Raw genomic sequence first — 13290 nt, forward strand, 5'->3', positions numbered from 1 at the left:
AATAGCTCATACATAAACCCTGCTATAATCGCTCCACATGGCTGTCTGTCTGCCCCCCATCCCTCGTTATACCCTTTCATTCTCTGCACACACCTTCTGTCCCCTTAACTTCTATTTATATTGGCTTGACAAACTACTAGGCTCATTACTACTACTTATTGTTCACATTCTTATTCTTTCTAATAACTGCTTCATTTTCATCCATAGGCACTGTGCAAAATGTATGCGATCCTCATTTAGAAGCAGCATGGCATTTTGGCTTTCTGTCTTGTGCTTCCTCTGAACGGTGTCATCTAGAGTGTCTTCCTGCAATCTGACGTCTTTAGGTTTTGCGCAGCTTTGACTATTTCTATCAACATTTAGATATTAGTAGCTACATGAAGTATTCAGTTTTACAACAATAATAGGCCTACTAGTGCAGCAATTTATTGTCAGATTGTTTTTGCAACATTTAATTTACAAAATCTGCTTTGTGTGGCAAAAAATATATATTTTTATATATGAAGAGTTCAGATGCAAAAGCCTCTAAATGCCATTTGAAATTTTCTTGTATCAAACTTGTATATTTAAGTTCAGTAATTTCACTTCAATAACAATTAATATGTAATTATCATTGCCATTTAAGTGAAATTACTGAACTTGAATATACAAGCTTGATAAAAATTATCATTATAGAAGAAAATTTCAAATGGCATTTAGAGGCTTTTGCATCTGAACTCTTCATATATAACCGAATCAACCATAGATCACACAAACACACACACACAAGTAATGGGGTTATATAAAGTAGAAACAGATTGCACTTGTCTACTTTTTGCATTTATGTTATAATATGGCAGTCAGAATAGATAAAATTGTGCTGACAAAGGAAAGTGAATCAATATTTAATGCTCTATTTAGGTGTATGCTAACAAAAAAAGGTTTTTTTTTATTATTATTTTTTTTTATAGGCTACCTGCGATTCATTTGTTTTCGCCAAAGCAAGTAAATAATACAAGTTGGACACAAACCATAAGTCTGTTTTAGCCTTGCTGATCTCCTCATATTCAAAAATGAAAATGCAGAAACCAACACACATACGCACACACTCAAACAGGCTCACACACAACACACATAGAGAATTTAAAGATTACACACGAACCCTGCTCATATTCCCTGTGCTCCAGCCTCTCTTTCCCTCTGTCTCTGTTTCAAACTCTTTGATTCGATGGAGCGGTTTGATCTGTGCTAGAGCGAGTTTTGTAAACACATTTTTGCGATCATATAGCCATGGGCAAGGCGCTTATAAATGAGGAGGAGGAGGAGGAGGGGGGGTGTATGGCGACGTTTAATGAGAGGCTCAAGTGGAAAGACACACGGACGGAATCAAACTTGAGCAAGAGAAATGTAGAGAAATCAGCCTTCCCCACCGGTTGATGAAATATACTAGTGATGGCTGGTTCTGCTTTTAAACAAACAACTCTATAGTGAAAAGTGTTATGGCATCTAAATTGACATTTCCCCACGGAGAGAGAGAGAGGGAGAGAGAGAACAATTTTGCAAAAAGGACATTGCAATCACAAGTAAGGACAGACACAAACACATTACGGTGGGAACAAATAAAGAGAAAACCTTGGCGTAAAACGGATTCGGTGCGAGCTAAACTAATAAATGTGCGCGGTCCTATTCTTTTCTCTGTTTCTTTTCTCCACATCGGCGTCGTGAGCTGCTAATTCGTTTAACTTCGATTGCCAGCGCAATAATAGCGCTAACCCGTCGCCTCCGTCTCCTGGATCGCAGAGAATTCAGATCACATCTCATTGGGAGGGGAAGAAGCTATGACTCCATGTCACTGATGATGACTATAAAATAAACAAAACGAAATAATCCACTATTTAATATGGCCTAATAAGTAGCATAAATTGTAGTACAATCACTAAAATCAATGCAGCCTATTATTGTAAATAACATTAGTAAATCTAAAGGCCAAATATAGGCTAGCCTAATTATTTATATAGTAAATACTAATATGGGTACATGTTTTAGTAGCCTAGGCCCAAGTAATAGGGCTAATAATTTTATGAGTTTTGAAACGGAAACACGACTAAAAAATGCGAGGACATTATAAGTTCAAGTGTGAAACGCATATGGTAAGTTCTTTAAATGAAATGCATTATTAAATTACACAATTTCACTGTCCCCTTAGTCCATCTGTGTACAGATGAGATGTATAGGCTCTATGATGCAACTTCTCATTATCAAGCCCCATATCGTTGTTTGCATAAAAATCCCAGCTGCACATGCCTCAGTACCTTGCGCAGAAAAGGGAAGCTCTTCTTTTCTGTCCTTGTTTAGTGTGTGCTTTTCCAGCTTTTAAAAAAACGAATAGCTCGAAGCCGTAAGTGTGTCTCTGTTCGGCAGTGTATGTGTGAGTGCCCGCGCGCGCTTTCTTTTCTTCCTCTTCTATCTGCCTCTGTCCAGGGAATTCTCAACATTCACAAACACATCGCAAATACCCGCCGGCTTCACAGTATCGATTTCTAATTAGACGGCAGGGTAATCGTTGGAGAGAGAGAGAGAGATAAAAAGGGAAGAGGGTGGCAAGAAAAAATAAATAAATAAAAAGGTATCGTGATTAACTGAATTAACAAGATAAATACAAAAACAAGAGAACGATGCAAAAATAATGGCTTTTCTTTGCATTCATAAAACGATCATGTGCCTCTATGAAATTAAAGGATTTTTTAACAAGAGCATCGTCCAGTTTAACATCTTTTCAATGCTAAACAATTTGTTTAATCCGTGTGTGAGAGGTGATATTTTTGCCCTCATTTCCTGCAACTTTTCTCACTGTCGTTTCTCCATTTTTGACGTCCGGAACTTCACATTCTGAACTTTACTTTATGCCTCCCTTCATAATTCTTCTCCACCTGGGCATCATTGTCTGTCATTCTTGGCAGTGTGCGTCACAGGTTAGTCCAGGGCTCAGGTAGCTCGTTTACTTTAATCAAGCTTTCATCATCAGGCCGATACGCCTGTCTTTTTACGCGCGCGCATTCTCTCTCTCTCTCTCACTCTCTCACTCTCTCCTCAAGCATATGCTAATAACTCGGGTGAATACACACCTACTTAACCCTTCTCTCCTTGGTGCTCTCCCTCCTCTTTGGCGCTCTCTGTCATTAAGATGGTGATAAAGTGTCGGATTACTCCGAGGGCTACACTGTAAAAAGTCGTTCAGTGCTATTGTTCTTATAACTTAATTTTAAAAACTATATTTATTCAAATAAATTAACTTATTTTTCTTTCTTTGTTTTTTGAGTTTTCAAAAAGTAAAAAAGTGTGAATATTTTCGTAACCTAATATTTTCTATAATAAAATTAATTTAATTGGACTTCACAAAAAATTGATTTTACAAAACTCATTTTAAAAGTTTATATCAGACGTATCAGACGTGAAAAGACACGACCCGCCCACTACCTGCAGCAAGAACAAGCCCGGGCAAATTCTTCATTCTCGTCTGTTCCAGAAGTTTATTTGAACGAGGTTTTCTACGGAGCCGGATAATACTTCACGTACCTCATGTAAGTAACTCTTTGTATTGTTAAAATTGAGATTTTACCCTAATTAACGTCTTTCTGCTGCACAATCGCTCTGTCGAATAGCGCCAATTTCGAATGTGCTCTAACGTTAACGTTACCTCAAACAGTTTGTTAACTTGAGCCACACAATTTACTGTATTAATCTACGTGTGTGTGTGCGTGTGTTGTATAAGTAATGTTATCTTTGAGTGATAGTTTAATGTTTCAGAGGTGTTTGTAACTTCTTCATAAACATTGAGTCCACTGCTAATGCTGTCGAAGTTACGACAGACACACGTAGCCACAGCTAAATTTTAGCTAAGTTAAGTGATTACTGATTATCGTCGGTTGGAGATGAATGTAAATGTGCCAGTGCAGCAGTTACTTTAACGAGTAACGTTACACAATCTAACCAAAAACACATTGATGAGGGAAATCTTTGTATTTGACTGTGGCACATTCACACATCTCACACCAACACACTTTGCAGTCATTCCAGTTGTTCCACTAATATTTTGGCAAGAGAGGTTAACTTACAAGTATTTTAGGCTATCTAACCATATTAGTCAAAAGCTGTTTTATCATGGTAAAGCATAGTTAAGGCAATTATCCGGCATAGTTCCTCTTTCACAAAATTGTATTTTATGCATTTGTATTTTACTCATAACCCAAATTTCATATTTATATTGCTCTGTAATTATTCGGTACAGATGTCTAACTTGATATATTTATATCAATTTTGTGGATGCGTTTAAAAAATATTTAAGAGAAAACAGTAGTAGACATCATGTTTCAGATTATTTTCAAAAATTCTGTGATGAACTAAAGTTAACCATTCTTGTCTTGTCCAGCAGGATAATCTTCATTTGTATTTTAAGTGCATTTTTTTAATGGATTTTATCAGGCTTGTATTCAAAAGGCTAGATGTAAACTAACTTTATTTATTTTTATTGACAGATGGGATGGCCCTGTAAATTGTGCAACACTGTGGTACCAGGAAAGAGGGCCATTTTAAAGCATTATAGACTGCATCTATGTCTGCATGATGCAACATGAGCATCTATGTCTGCCGTGAGCCAGATGCAGTAGGAATCATCATTGACTTGAGGGAATACCAGTCCTTACCAATTTTGGAAACCTGGCCAAAGCATGCTGCTTCCTGCTTGGGTTGACATATGCACTTAATCTTGAGTATCCATCCAAGCTTTCCAAAACATTTGAGGTGTTTCAAACGCTTTTTGTGGGACTTGACACACTGCGCCCAAAACCAAGCCCCAAGTTCATGACCCTGAAAAACTGTCACTGCACTTGTGAACAGCTGTTTTCTTTGTCTGTTCAACATCATTGCAGATTGGACATAATGAGTGTTATGTCCAATATAACATTGGTCCAATATAACTGAATGGGACATTCAGGGTGTTGTAATGGTTTATCCTTGTCATGTTTTATCTGCACAGGTCATACTTCCTAGTGTAAAAAAGTAATTTTATTTTATACACACAAAATAGACCTGCTGTTAAGCTGCTCTTTAAAAACTGGTCAGTAGGTGAGATCAATGAGATGTTTGACTAAAGATGTTTCAAAATATTCACACACGCTGTGAAGGTATTATGCCAAGTTGAGGTCAGATGGTCATGCTTGTGACCTATAATGTTAGTGTTAAAATGTTTCAATGTTGTGCTCACACAGTTCACTTCAAAATGAAAATTCTGTCATTTACTCACCCTCAAGTGGCTTTAAACCTGAATGAATTTCTTTCCTCTACAGGACACAAGGAAGATGTTTGAAGAACGTCAGTAACCAAACAGTTAACTGGACCCATTGACTTCCATATTAGAAAAAAATAAAAAGACTACGGAAGTCAGTGGGGTCCTTTGACTTAACTGTTTGGTTACAGACATTCTTCAAACATCTTCCTTGTGTTCAGTAGAAGAAAGAAATTCATACAGCTTTAAAACAACTTGAGGGTGAGTAAATGAAGAGTTCAGATGCAAAAGCCTCTAAGTGCCATTTGAAATTGTCTTCTAGAATGATCATTTTTATCAAGCTTGTATATTTAAGTTCAGTGATTTCACTTAAATGGCAATGATACTTACCTATAGACCATTTCACAAGATGTAAACAACACTGGTCCAGAAACACTTCCTGTTTCAGTTTGTAACTGTTTTCTTTATTTCACATGTAAAGAAAACATCTTAAAGATGTTTGTTTAACTTTTTGATTCAGTTTTAAATGTTCTGTTGGTTGTATTTTATCCCAGCTTTTATGTAGTGTTAAAAAACTGAAACAGGAAGTGCTTCTGGACCAGTGTTGTTTACATCTTGTAAAATGGTCTATTAATTGTTATTTAAGTGAAATTACTGAACTTAAATATACAAGTTTGATAAAAATCATCATTAAAGAAGAAAATTTAAAATGGCATTTAGAGGCTTTTGCATCTGAACTCTTCAAATGATAACAGAATTTTCATTTTGAAGTGAACTATCCTTTTGAAGTGTTTTACTAACCTACTGTTTACAAGCAGCTTGAAGCTGAGGTCATGTTTTGTTTAATACATGAATACAGGAGTTCTTGATTGGTTATACTATCCAGCTCATTCCCACTATTTGGATATGGCATGTGAATTGTTAGAAAAATAGCAAGTGCCTGTTAACTTGATATTAAAATGTTTTAATATTATGTATGTACACACAGTAAATACTGTGAAGGTGTTCTTCTAACCTGCACTTTATAAGTTGAGGTCATGCATTTTTTTAATGCATGAATAGATGTTATTGATTAACACCATCCTGCTCATTTTGAATTGTTACTTAATTTTTAAAATTTTGTAACACTATGAACACAGAACTGTATACTGTGAAGGTGTTCCACTAACCTGCACTTTATTTGCTGAGGGCATGTTTTCTTGAATGCATGAATACCAATGTTTACTGTCCAGCTCATTGCTACTGTTTTGGATATGGCAATGATTTAATAAATGTTGGAAATTGACACAGAAGCATCTATTTATTTGAAGCTATTTACACTTTCAAAACAAAGAAAGGGCAAATTGATCAAAATTAATAAATCATAACATTATCTACTTATTTTTTTCATTTAAAAGTTACCTATTTTAATTAAGTCTAATGTGTATAAAATGACATTTTCTACATTGATAGTACTCAATTTATTGGCTTTTTCTGAAAATGCTACTTAATATTTTTGCATACATTGAAATTCACATTATTAAGTTGACTTTACTCAAAATATCAGTTAGTTCACTAAACTTGAAAAAAATAGTTGGAAAATGTTGTCTTAATTTTATTGAGTTAGATCCAAGTAACAGTTTTAACAGTGTAAAACAGTGACTGCCCTGCCCCGAACTCAACGCACACTATCAATCTCGGTGTGCTACTGGGGTACTTCGGTCTCTGCAGTTTTGCTGTTTTTATCTGTCGCCCTTTTATTCACACAACTCTTTATTATAATGTGTAAGGTTAGTAGTGTTGAAAGTAATTTAAAATTTGTCTTGTAGCTTTAGAAATATTATTGTTTTGCATGTCAAATCTGTGATCAAGTCGCTTTTAATATGGATATTTGCACACACAAAAAAGATGAACTCAGTAAACACTTTGATTTGATCTCTCCCTTGCGTATCAGAGATCCGCAAGGATTTCTCTTTTTCCCGTTTGTTTTAACTTCTCGGCACGTCTCATTATCGCACGTCTCACACATGCAAGAATCTCTCAAAGGAATTCGGTTCAGGTGTTGTTTCTGCATAGCACAAAAACATTATTATTATTAGTCATATATATTTATAGTATAGGCCTAATAATAATAGCCTATACGATTTTAGTAGGTTTATCACAGTTGCGTCGGATAAATTTCCTTCCGAAAATCCGCATATAAATCATGATGTAACTGCAACGCAATTCTCTAATGTCTCTGATCCAGTAAAGGTCCACCAGACGCTCATGGCTGTGGGTATGTAGATAATTTGTGACGCGATCCGAACTAGGCTGGGTTCAGGTTTTCGCAGATAGCGGGTAAAAGTAAAATGTTTCAAGAGCTGTCAGGTTCAGGGGCTGAAAAAAACTTCACCAATACTGTATCTCAGGGAGTTTGTCTCCCTAACAGCACGAAAATACTACTAAGATTGTAGCCTATTTGTCGAGTTTTTAGCGAACATAAAATAATTGTCACTATTGGTTAAGTTTCTGGAATGTTCATCTTCAACTGAATAGAGATGAATCAATTTGGCTTAAAATAAAGAAATGTGATATGATTATAAGAGATGTATATGATTGTAAGGGGCTCATAGCCACAATGTGGCACCTGACTGACTGGAGCAGATCTGAACTTGCCATTGAAAGAAGAGGATGACACACGTAACTCACGTTAACTTCATTTATTTATGAGGAGGGTCACTGTTAAAAGTAATATCTTTATTAAGAAGAACTATAAATAAAAAGACTGCAACTAGTTAGGTTTGTTTAGCAAGTGATACATGTTTAACTTACTGTCTGTCACATTAAAACAGGTCTATGTGATATGCCTACCCATGCAGATAGCGATATTCAAGGCGGTATTTTAGCCTACAAGTTTTATTCTCGGATATCATTTTGTGTAAAAAATATTTTGCAATAATCAAAATGTTTCAATATCGTTTATGTTTCGACAGTTCTGTTCCATCTCTCTCTGAAAAACTGACGAAGAAACAAAAAAGCTCTGCGCAAGGCTAATACATACGAGTTATCCGAGACTGTCGTTTATTTATGGACGTTTATGCTATATGCTACATGGCCTAGATGCATGCGTTTTCTTCTTCTTTATACTGGTTTTGTAAACTGAATCCTGGACATATTTATGAACCTTAGATCTTGCTATACCAGACAGGAACTTTTTTAAACAGAGGAAATGAGGGTGCAAATTGAGGATTATTATAAACTGTTTTCCATGTTTAGTGTGAGTTCAGCAATCATGGTTGCTGTGCAAAAATTGTGCAAACCAGAGTCCTAAAAAAATAATTCATGGACAAATTATATTTGAAACTGTGTGATGTCCTTTATTCTGTGAGGTATGGAACACCAGTGTGATGGTTAACTGATTGTTTTACAAACCAACACAGATTAATCTTAACTATAGAATTTGAGTGCATTTCAGGTCATAATCTGTTGAACTACTAATAATTCCACCAATGTTCAGAAGGTTGTATCACACGAAATCTCAGAGAGTGTAATGATTTTACAAAGATCAATATGTATTAGGATATGCATTAAGTGTCCCTTGTCTCTGATAAATAGTAAAGAGAAAGATCCATTAAAGTTGCAAGTAAAGGGCTGTTCACATATTGAGCATTTTTCATCTACAAATCAACCAGAGATCAGGATCCAAGGATCCAAATCTTTGCTTATGTAACCTTGCACTTGGAGTTAGCTGGTTCAGACTCCTTAAACTAACTGGTGTAGAGGTATTATGTATAGTCAGAGCATGACAAATCTGTTTATCCCAAAAGGAGCTGGCAGATGTGACTGTTCCCAAATTTACTGATGGAAAAGCAATGGAGTCACAGGAAAAAATAAATCATCACATTAACAAAACTCCAGGATGGAGCAGGTGCTCCCAACATGTATTTTGACACCATCTTTTTTTATCATCTAAATCTTAATCACTGCATTTGGGCATTTTAGACCCTTTGGAACACTGAAAAGTTCACTAATTTCTAAACCTCAAATGTTTTATGCGAGTCCCTATGAACATATCATCACCATGGCTGCACTAAGAGCAGAAGACTGCAATGTTCTTGAAAATTTGAGCAGGACTGTAGACTTGGAGAGTTACTGCTGCATTTATTATCCTAATACTCTAAAAATACTGTGTTGTTTCAACCTATGTTTGGGTCAAATGGACAAACCTGTTGGTTTAAATTGTCCTTGACTCTGCAGTTGGGTTTGTCCATATTTTCTGCAAAATTGTAAAATGCAGCCAAATTGTTTTCATTATTTACTTTCCCCAATGATACTCCAAACACTTTGTTCCACTGAACACAAAAAGGAAACTTTGAATTCTTAAAATGTTTCGAGGTCAGCTGTGTAAAGATCGAAAAAGCCCTTTAGACAGTGTAGAAGTAAAAGTTAGAACTTTTTTTTTTCCGTATTTTTCATTACTTTTAAAGAACACTGCTGCTAACTCCAAGACTCATTAAAACAGTGATTATCAGGGATGGAGTGTGTCCATTTTTAAATTGAGAAAGCCTTGGTGAGCAGCTACAGCACCATTGAAGGGAGATGATATTGGAAACACTGTAATGTTGATTTCACTTGGCTTAATCAACTGATAAATTGTTATAACATTTACTTCTAATCAGGTCATTTCGATCTTCACCCAGCTGGATGAGAAACCTTTAAAGATGTCAAAATTCACTTTTTGTGTTACATGGAAGAGAGTTTAGAGTGACATTAGGGAAAGTAGATAATGAAAGACATTTTGGGGGCACTTTTTATATACACTTTTGCACATAGGACAAACTCAAACGTTGGTTTAATGAACCTAGAAATTAGGTTAATTTAAACCAATGGTTGGGTTTGACCATATTTGACACAAACATGGATTAAAACAACCCAGGATTTTTTTTTTTAATCTGAGGATCAAAACATTTAAACTTTTGCACTGTGTAAAATAAATAAATAACTTTGTCTTTTTTGGTTAAGGCTCTGAAAATGAAATGAAAAATGAAACAATATTTATGTTCTCACCACAGGTGATGTCTCAAGCCCAATGGCTCTTTATCAGAAGTTGGAAAAGTTGGCAATAAACCAATCAACCATGAATAGGACACATATAAAAAATAACTATGAACCTAACAAATTCAACCTATATGCAAATAATTACTCAAAATAACCCCAAAACGCAAACTAAACTAAACTTTAAACAAAAAACTTTTCTGTTGGTTGAGATACAAGAAACTGAAATGGAGAGTGCTATTATCTTGAGCCAGTTGAATGTGAATATTGATATGTTTTGAAACAAGCTGCTTTGAAACGATGTGTATTGTGCAAAGTGCTGTACAAATAAATGTGAATTGAATTAAATGAGTTACATTTGAATATAGAAGATGAGATGATTACAATAACCACAAAGCAATCCATTTACTTTCAGAAACAGAAAGTGCCTTTATTCGCCAAGTTTTAACACACTTACGGAATTGGATTTGGGTTTACAGGAGGCTTAGCACTAAAAAAAGAAAATCCTGTCACCATTTTTTAACTCTTTTTGTTCATACAATGAAAGTTAATGGGATCCAAAACAACACTGGAACCCACTGACTTTCAGTGAATGAACAAAGATCGACAACTGAAATACTTTTCAAAATATATGTTCAACAGAAGATATTTATTTCCCAAAAGCATTGTTATCAACTATGCCAAAAGCATTGTTATCAACTATGGTTGCAAGTTCTGTCATTACCAACAGTAGTTCAATGATTTGGTTTTATTTGCTGCAACTATAGTTCCAACGAACATTTGTAAACAGCATTGCAACCGTGTGTGGTTAGAACCATGTTAATATGATATGAACATGCTCTTGGACACAAAAAGCAAGCTAACACAGTTAATTCTATATATTTTATCCCATTTAAATATATATATTTCAATCTATATATTTTAGTGTATCAACTATTAGCACCCTTTTTACAGAGTGTGCATGTGCTAGGGAACTCACGATGAATCAAACATCAAATAAAACAAAACGAAAAGAACAAAAAAGTGAAGTAGTCCTCATGCCATGCACATTAGGGTAGCAGTAATCTAATTGCAATCTTAAATCAATTAATTAGCAGAAGATATTACTCCACCACCTGCATGTCTCATTGATGAAGTTAATAGTCCTAAATTGTTGAACCAACATGGTTCAAATGATGGAGGTGCAACCAAGTTACTGGTTTGGGGAATCAGACTAGTTCATTTCTCCAACGATACTATAGTCAAGCAGCGAGTTGTGTTGTTGGCAAACACAACCCAGGTTTGGAATGCCATGAGGGTAGGTAAATGCTGAGAGGATTTCCATTTTTGGGTGAACTATCTCTTTAAGTTAAAATTCTCTCATAAAATATGAGACATTGTTTTAAAATAAAGCACAATTTTTTAAACCATAGGGCCACCCACAACCTCTTTCACACATAACTCTTACTACCCTTTGTCTTTAGTCAAACTCTGGACCTTATTTCCACTCTTGTACCCCCCCTTCTCCCCCTCAACCAAACAGCCCACCTCTGCGCGTGTCAAATCGAATCTCCACCACAGCGCCTACTACACCCGCTGTGTCCATGTATAATACGTCATACACACCGGGAGTGTGCGATGACGGATTACTGAATTAGACGAATAATGACACCTGACACTTCTGTTACCGCTCCCTGAGCTGCCACAGCCAGCGCCGCAGCGCCGGTAAATAAAGAGCAGAGATGAGGAAATACAGAGAGAGATGAACAAGGAGGGGGAACAGCAGGGAGATGAATGGAGAGAGCAAATGGAGGTGCAGAGGCCTATATACAAAGAGAGATGGAAGGGAAACCGAAGACAAAGAGAAAAAGAAACTCGACAAGTCAGCTAGATGAATGTACGAGGGCATTTTTGTTTGCAATCTGCTTTGTTTCACAATAGTTCTCAATGGCGTACCTCTGTTTTCAAAACCAATAAACCCACAAAAAGAGAGGCTGTGTATTGGCATCAACACAACTTGAGTTGCATGTGATGGTAGTGTGTAGCCTGACCTGTAGTGAGTGCACCGAGACCTTAAGTTGCTTATGAATGAAACTATCTGCAAGGAATATAATATTCATATTATTAAAGTAATAGTTCCCACCAAAAAAAATAAAATATAGTTTTTTTCTGTGGAACATAAAAGAAGATTATGAAAAATGTGTCCTGTTTTTGTCCATATAATGAAAGTCAAAGGGGTCATAAACAACACTCAACCTTATTCACTTACATTGTACAGAGAGCGAATGTAATTTTTCAAAATATTGTCTTAAGTGCTCAGCAGAAGAAAGAAAATTATAAACCATTATAAATGAAGACAGAATTCTCATTATTGGGTGAATTGCCCATATTTCATGAATAATATAGAAAAATAGATGTTGTAAGATATATACATTTAAAACACTTGGATTGGTCTGAGCATCATGTGGCCTACAACAATAATCACACCATCATACAAACAGTTTTAACAATCTGTCACTGTCTGTGTATGAAAATCACATCAGAAGTTGCCCATGGCCTCTACGGGTTTAGGGCAACGTGACACATAAGAGTATGTGTTTGAGAGAGAGACAGAAAAAGAGAAAGTGGGGAGCCAGAAAGAAATATTGACAAAGCCTAGATATACACATAAGTCATTGAGTGTGGCCTGCCTGGCTCTTGTATTTTATAGCTACGCTCTGTGCTGGCGGAACAAGATGACAGCTGAGTTCCTTCAACGGAAAATATGGTGCCTCTCTTGTTTTCTCCGTCTCCCTTCATCGTTTCTGTTTTCTGTCTATCCCTCTTTATATTACTCTGTCACCTCACAATTTTGTTCTCTCCCCCTCGTTTTTTTTTGCTTTCTCTTTATGCTTGCCCTCTGTTCTCTGTTCGCATGTTTCTTTTTGCTTCTTACTTTTGTCATTCTTATTGATTCTCATTCTTCTTTCTCTTTACCTCAATGTGTCTATTTTTTGCTCTCTGTCATTTCCTCTATTTGTTCTTCAGGTTCT

At 35.9% G+C, this 13290-nt stretch overlaps 1 protein-coding gene across 2 annotated transcripts in view; it reads right to left on the bottom strand.

Moving 5' to 3' along the window:
* Positions 1 to 13290, bottom strand: part of erfl1 (Ets2 repressor factor like 1) — a 65594-nt gene that overhangs the window by 15127 nt on the left and 37177 nt on the right. The window lies entirely within an intron of this gene.

Source organism: Pimephales promelas, chromosome 12, assembly GCF_988280905.1.
Source record: "Pimephales promelas chromosome 12, fPimPro1.hap1.1, whole genome shotgun sequence".
Classification (NCBI taxonomy): domain Eukaryota; kingdom Metazoa; phylum Chordata; class Actinopteri; order Cypriniformes; family Leuciscidae; genus Pimephales; species Pimephales promelas.